Source organism: Nansenia antarctica (assembly GCF_963989245.1).
Source record: "Nansenia antarctica genome assembly, chromosome: 3".
Classification (NCBI taxonomy): Eukaryota; Metazoa; Chordata; class Actinopteri; order Argentiniformes; family Microstomatidae; genus Nansenia; species Nansenia antarctica.
In genome coordinates this window covers 27,358,504-27,365,340 of record NC_137688.1, presented here as the reverse complement: position 1 = coordinate 27,365,340, position 6,837 = coordinate 27,358,504, and positions in this window count along the sequence as shown.

The following is a 6,837-nucleotide window of genomic DNA, read 5'->3' as shown; positions in this document are numbered from 1 at the left end:
GTATTACAAACTTTAATACTTACATATTTTTCAAATGTATGTCAAGTTCATTGCAGTTATTTTAAGATTTGCGTCCAGCTATTAACTGGTCATTGTAAACGATATGATGACACCTGTTAAGATTCCAACTCCAATTTAGAAAATGTTTCAGTCAAAAAAAGGTTGATCAATCAGACATATGTCAGATCAATAATCAGACCTACATTTGATAACTTTGAACATCCTTCTCCTAAAGCAATGGTTTCCATTCACACAAAAAAGCATGATCAGTTTGTACCATTTCTTGGACAAAGTTGAGGGTTTTCGTGTCCTTGCAGCATGTGTCTGTCTGGCACAGAGGAGGGAGGGAGAGAAAAGACAAGCCCCAACAAGAGCTTAGAGGATTAAGTTCATTCTCACTGCCAGTCCGTCACCTAACGGGTGCCCTGCGCCAGGCTTCTCAATGCGCTGCAGTGTTTTGTGATGGCTGATTCAGTCCACTGAACAATAATAAGAATGATCGGTTACTCTAGGGGCACCAGAGAAAATATCCCCAGGGTAGTCGCCTCCTATAGAAAACCCATTCAACAAACTTTGCACAGGTTGCATAGGCCTTGTTTCAACTACAAATGTATCACATGCAACGCTCTACATTTCTATCAGCCATTCTTTAATTGTAAGTTGTCAATAGTGCATGTAAGAATAAGAAGTAGAAGTATTGGTTCATTTCAAAATCATATAATCAAGATTGAACAATATCACAGGGTTCCACATTTCTGTAGTTATTGTTTGTATCACATGGCAGGAGAAGTTGAATTGTAAACCTGTCACATTGTCACATATACTATACTACTCCTGCTCAAAGGACCTTCTACTTCCTGTGAAGCGTTAAAGGGAAACAGTGAACAGGTTGCTTACATTGTACACACTGGAATTGTTCAAAACTCACAATTCTATCTCTTATCCCAAGTCCTATCTCGGACACAGTCCTTTCTGAAATCCCAATCCTAATTATGACACCCATGCACAATGGACAAGTCTAATCTGGTCACCCCCCAAACTCCAGTCCGTTCCCTCTGCTCCTCCACCTCTGCTGGCCGACTGGCCCCACCACCTCTACACCAACACGGCAGTCATGCTGCCCGATCACGTCTCTTCACGACACTGGCTCCCCGCTGGTGGAATGAGCTTCCCACGGCTGTCAGAACTGCAGAGTCACTACCCATCTTCCGTCTGAGACTTTAGACCCATCTCTTCAGGTTACACCTTAACTGCTCCTCCTGAGACTTCTACTACCCCCCAGCACTGCGTCTCTTGAAGACACCCGCCTTTTCCCCTTTACTGTGTCCCCTAAATCTTCTATTGCCCCCCTTGTACTGTTTCTCTGTTTCTCCAGTGTCTATATAAAAATAAAATTAAAGAACAAAAAAAGTCTAGGTTTAGAAGAAAGTGATAGAAGAAGACTTTTCCTTCTATCACAGAGACTGCCAATGGCCCTGTGCCTTCCTGCTACGACTGGTGGATTGATGATTCACTTGCTTAGTCAAATGTATTGACGCTTTGGAATAAGGCGTCTGCTAAATGCCAAAAATGTAAAAAAATGTAAATGTAATCTTGTTAAAGAGTTTTTTTTTTCTCAAATGGAGCTCTACTTTCTTTCATATTTGCCCATGGCATTATCTCCGATGCGAGTTGAGATGATCAGTGGTCGGCTTGGTTGATGTCACACAATGCCAGGGCTGTGAAACTTTGGGAACTTTCCTGATGAGCAAACAGAGCTTGTTAAATCTCCCCGACTATGAGTGGCTCTGTGAATGGATCCCACAAGGATTCATTAAGCCCGGGTACTGAGGACCAGAGGGCTTCTGTGAACTGGCCCTGGGCCCTTCAAAAAGGATTCACTGAGCTGTCATTGAGAGCAACCTCCTTGCTTTGAATTGGACGGGGACTCCACACCCTTTTGACTACATTTTTGTAGTGTAGTGTGTCTCACACTTGAGTAGGGTGACCCGATGGGGAGAGCTCCGCTTGGCGAGGTGAAGAAACCACCAGATTAGTAAAGAGCAGATCTCATCTCAGATTAGTAAAGATCAGATCTCATCTCAGATCAGTAAAGATCAGATCTCATCTCAGATCAGTAAAAATCAGATCTCATCTCAGATCAGTAAAGATCAGATCTCATCTCAGATCAGTAAAGATCAGATCTCATCTCAGATTAGTAAAGAGCAGGATCTCATCAGGATCTCATCTCAGGCTGTTGATGAGACATGCATCTCCAAGGGCCCTGAGACAATTGGGAGAAATTGGGAGTTTCTTCTGAACAGGATTTTCCACCCAAAAAAACATTTGGGACCTCTTGGATAATTAACTTTCATTATATGTCATTTGACTAACTAGGCAATTAGGGCCACACTCTTAGAAAAAAAGGTTCCATCTAGAACCAAAAAGGGTTCTTAGGCCTGTCCCTGTATGATAACTCGTTCTGGTTCTATGTAAGAGCATGATTTGGTTCCATTCATGTAGAAGGGTTCTACTTAGAAACAAAATGGGCTCTACCTAGAAACCAAACAGGGGTGCAAGCTGGATAACTGTTTCTTTCTCTCTTTTTTTTGTGACACAACCACAAAGCATGTGTACATTTTTTAGCATCTCATCTGACGAAACGATAGTCATCTGTGTAAAGCATGTTGATTGGGTAGGTTAGTTAAAGCCCATTTACAATAAGAGTGCCGATACTTATACTGTATTGGTCAACTAATAGCAAAAAAAACAAGTCTTATGCACATGCTACATGTAGTTAATGAGTTTTTCTAGCACAACTGGTGGTACAACTAAATAATGCTTTCTTTGTCTTATTTTATGATTCTTACTTCTTCTAAACTAAACATGGTACCAACCTATTCTTTGCAATGTGTATACTTACAATGAGTTTATAATTGGTCAGTAGATTTGTAGCACTAATAGAGAGCCCTATGTACAAAACAATTGCAACCCAGTTAGTTGCCCCAATTATTGGAAACAACTATGCACTGTGTTGATTAGATTGAGTTATGCAAATGTGCGACGGGAGGGCATTGTTGCACACACATCCCTGGAGGGACGAGCCTGTACACACCATGGCAGCATTCTTCTTCTACCCCAAATATTCCCCATGCACCGAATCAATAAATAAAAGCTACGTTAAAGGGGTATAATCCCAGGGATGACCCCGCTTTGTCACGTCACCTCTCCAAAACAGTGTGGGGGGACGGTGTGGGGGGGGGAGGACAAAACAAAACTAGGAGACAAATGCCCCACATTAAATCCACAACACTGCACGTCTAAGCTGTCACCTCTGTAAATGACCTCCGGGTTCAAATGGGGAAGAGAGGGAGAAAAAGAAAAAAAAGGGACACACTTTATAACTCAGACTAAAACCTCCACCACCGCCACCCAAAAGCCCCTCCTCTTATTTTGGGTTGCACAGAGTGATGTTGCTAGCTTCTCCCGAACATTAATCTTCACCCCCCACCTCCCTCCCCCCTCTCCCTCTTGCTGGCTCCCCCTATTGTAACTGGTCTCATTGTAATGTGAGCCTGACTCCATCTCCATGCACCGGCAGGCAAAACTGTCTTTCCTCTTCTCCTTCTCTCTCTCTCTCTCTCTCTCTCTCTCTCTCTCTCTCTCTCTCTCTCTCTCTCTCTCTCTCTCTCTCTCTCTCTCTCTCTCTCTCTCTCTCTCTCTCTCTCTCTCTCTCTCTCTCTCTCTCTCTCTCTCTCTCTCTCTCTCTCTCTCTCTCTCTCTCTCTCTCTCTCTCTCTCTCTCTCTCTCTCTCTCTCTCTCTCTCTCTCTCTCTCTCTCTCTCCTACCCCATTGCCCTGCCTTAATTGCCTCAGACCACCAGTATGCCTCTCCTGCAGATGTCCCCCTCCTTAATTTGCGTAGAGAGCACAATCAGCCCCATCTGCTCCAGTTTTTCCTTTCCACCACCATGCCCCCCCCCCCTCCCTTCCCCTCCCCTCCCCAGAAAAAATCACCTCTGCACCCCCACTAAATCTCCCCAGTAAGCCCCCCGCCCCAACACCGAAAAAAGCCACAACTCCTACTCCTCCTAAAGAAAACCTTGTCAGTGGCGCGGGGATTGAAAGCCTATCAAAAAGCTATAGAAGAGTGCTTTGGTCTGGAAGGGCACAATCAAGGGTTGGTGTGAAATGAAGCCCCCCTACCAGTTTTACTTTTTTGGGCTGTATGCCCTGTCAGGGGTCTGTCAGGGGTCTGAAAGAGGCTCAGGCCAGATAAACGGGGACAGATGGGGGGACTTAGAGGGAGGAATAATCACTCACGGCGCACTGCGGCTCATAAAGGTGGTGCATGATGCCGTTGTTTATACAAAACAAAATAAAATACAGGACAGGGAATCCCCCTCGATGAGCGCTGGGACCACTTGGCTTAAGGATGGAGAACCTCCCTGGTCGTACCCACCGTCCCACCTTCTACAACTTTCCCAATGGAAACGACAAGACAAGATCAAATCTGGCTACCGAGAGCATCCACAACATGCAGTCGTTTCACGCTTCTATGCTATTATTTATTTGTGTAACTTTATATGTAGATTCAACACTTCAGATCAACATTTCTGACGGAAACACACTCACTGGGGAAAGCAATGGATTCGCTATGTGTAAAAGACAATGTTGGAATGAAGTCATTGGTGCCATTGGTGCCACACCCACAATTATACACAAATACACCCCAAAAGGTTAGGATTGGGATTGATGAGTTCATTCAACATTGTAAATTAGTCTGTTTTTAACTCCAGATCTGGAATGATGGATAGTGTATTTAGACCAGACACAGTCGCACAAATTGTTAATCTTTGTGGAGTTCTATCACTCTGTTTTTACGCCTTTGTCTTTCATCCACAGTGAAGCAATGAGATGAGTGAGCGCAGAGTTATTCTCTCTCCAGCTATTATTCTGCCTCTTACAATGAGCATTCATCTTTGTTTATGTGGGAATTCATCATCTTCTTTCTAGTATGATTGCCCAACGAAGATGAGAGACAAACAAATGCTAAATGATGCTATGTTTCATAAATTAACCTGTTGAATCCCATTTTTGTCACATTGGAGATTTGAGTTATGAAACTGGTATCTGTTTTAGAAGGCTGTATTGACTGTATTAGGTTTTTGAATATGTAGGTGAGGGCACTCACATGAATATCACAGCTTTGATGTTTTGCCTTCTCCACTCACATACTAAATTTGTGAGCGCCCCCTATCTAAACATACATTAATACTCTCACCAGCATAGTCAACAAATTACACTGTGCTTTGTTTCTTCAATGTGCCTAAAGTGATGGGAAATGAAGGTGCTGTCACAATGTATGAGATGCTCTCATCATGTATAATGTAATGTGTTCAAATATCAAAATATCACTCTGCCAACTTTATTAGAATTGCAGTGATTGTTTGTTGGGGGGGGGTATTACATTTTTGGGGGGTAGATTTCCAAACCTCTAGTGGATCTAAATGTGTGCATGTGCAAAACTGCAAACCATTCAAATGCATCAGTCACACACTTTACATGAAGTTGCCCTTATACCTATGTAGTAACTCTGTAATTACTAGTAACAACCTTCTATTAACATGCTGTTACACAGTACATCAGGAATTTCTTTGTAATGGATTTGAACGGTTTATTTTAATACAAAAGTAAAACAACAAAGCTCCTCATTCCAATTATGTAAACACATACCGCTCAACTCCATAGGCTACGCAATTATCTAATGACTGTAACAACATCATGCAATATCTAATACAATATTGCTACTACAGTAATCACAGTGTTACTACAGAGGTATAGAGGCAACTTGATGTAAAGTAAAGCAAGTCAACTTGTAAAGTGTTACCAATGCATCTTACTAGGATTCCAAACCTTCAAGCCTTTAGCTTTAGCACGACAGAGAGTCGTGAGAACAGCACAGAAGATCACCGGCGCCCCCCTCCCCTCTCTGGAAGAGCTGTACAACACACGCTGTCTCAGGAAGGCCTCCAAGATCTCCAGGGACCCGACCCACCCTGGGTACGAACACTTTACCAGGCTGCCCTCGAAAAGGCGGTTCAGGACCCTGGCCGCAAGGACAAACAGACTGAAGAACAGCTTCTACCACAGGGCCGTCCAGGCCCTGAACACAGCAAAGACCTAAGTTCTGGGCCCTGGACAGTCTGGACGGATTGATGGCAGCAGCTGCTGGACTGAAAAAATCAGGTGTAGTGCTGAGGCACAAACATGTACATTTCAAGCCTGCAAACTGTGACACTTTAAATAAATGTGAAATAATACCATTGTGCAATATGACAACCCTAGTCGTCTATCTGTACAGTATAGTACAGTGGATAGTGTACATAGCCTTTATTTATGTAAACCAGCTCCTTCCCTTCTTGTGATTTTTTTTTTCCTTTCCTAACACCAGGGGAGCCACCCCTCCTAAATTTCGTTGTTTGGTACCTGTACTGTAGCAATGACAAATAAAGTCCATTCAATTTATTTGATACTAAGTTTTGATCTAATGCTCTGCAAACCCGGAGATCATCTTCAAGACTCCATAGACTCAAACCTCCGATCTATCTGTGCATTTAGCCTCTCTGTCCTTCACACTTAACAGTTGGTTGGGTTTGGACTGTGTCTGCAGTGAAAGCCAATGAAAGGCTATTGTCTGTGCCTGTTGCGCGTGTTATCTGTGGTGGCCTCTCTTGTCACTCAGGGGGCCGGGACCACATAGACACTGACTGAGGGCTCGCGTGGGCCAGTACCCCGCCTTGTTACCCTGTCTGTCGCCTCCAGCACGGAGAAGGGCTACAGAGAGCGGGCCCACTGC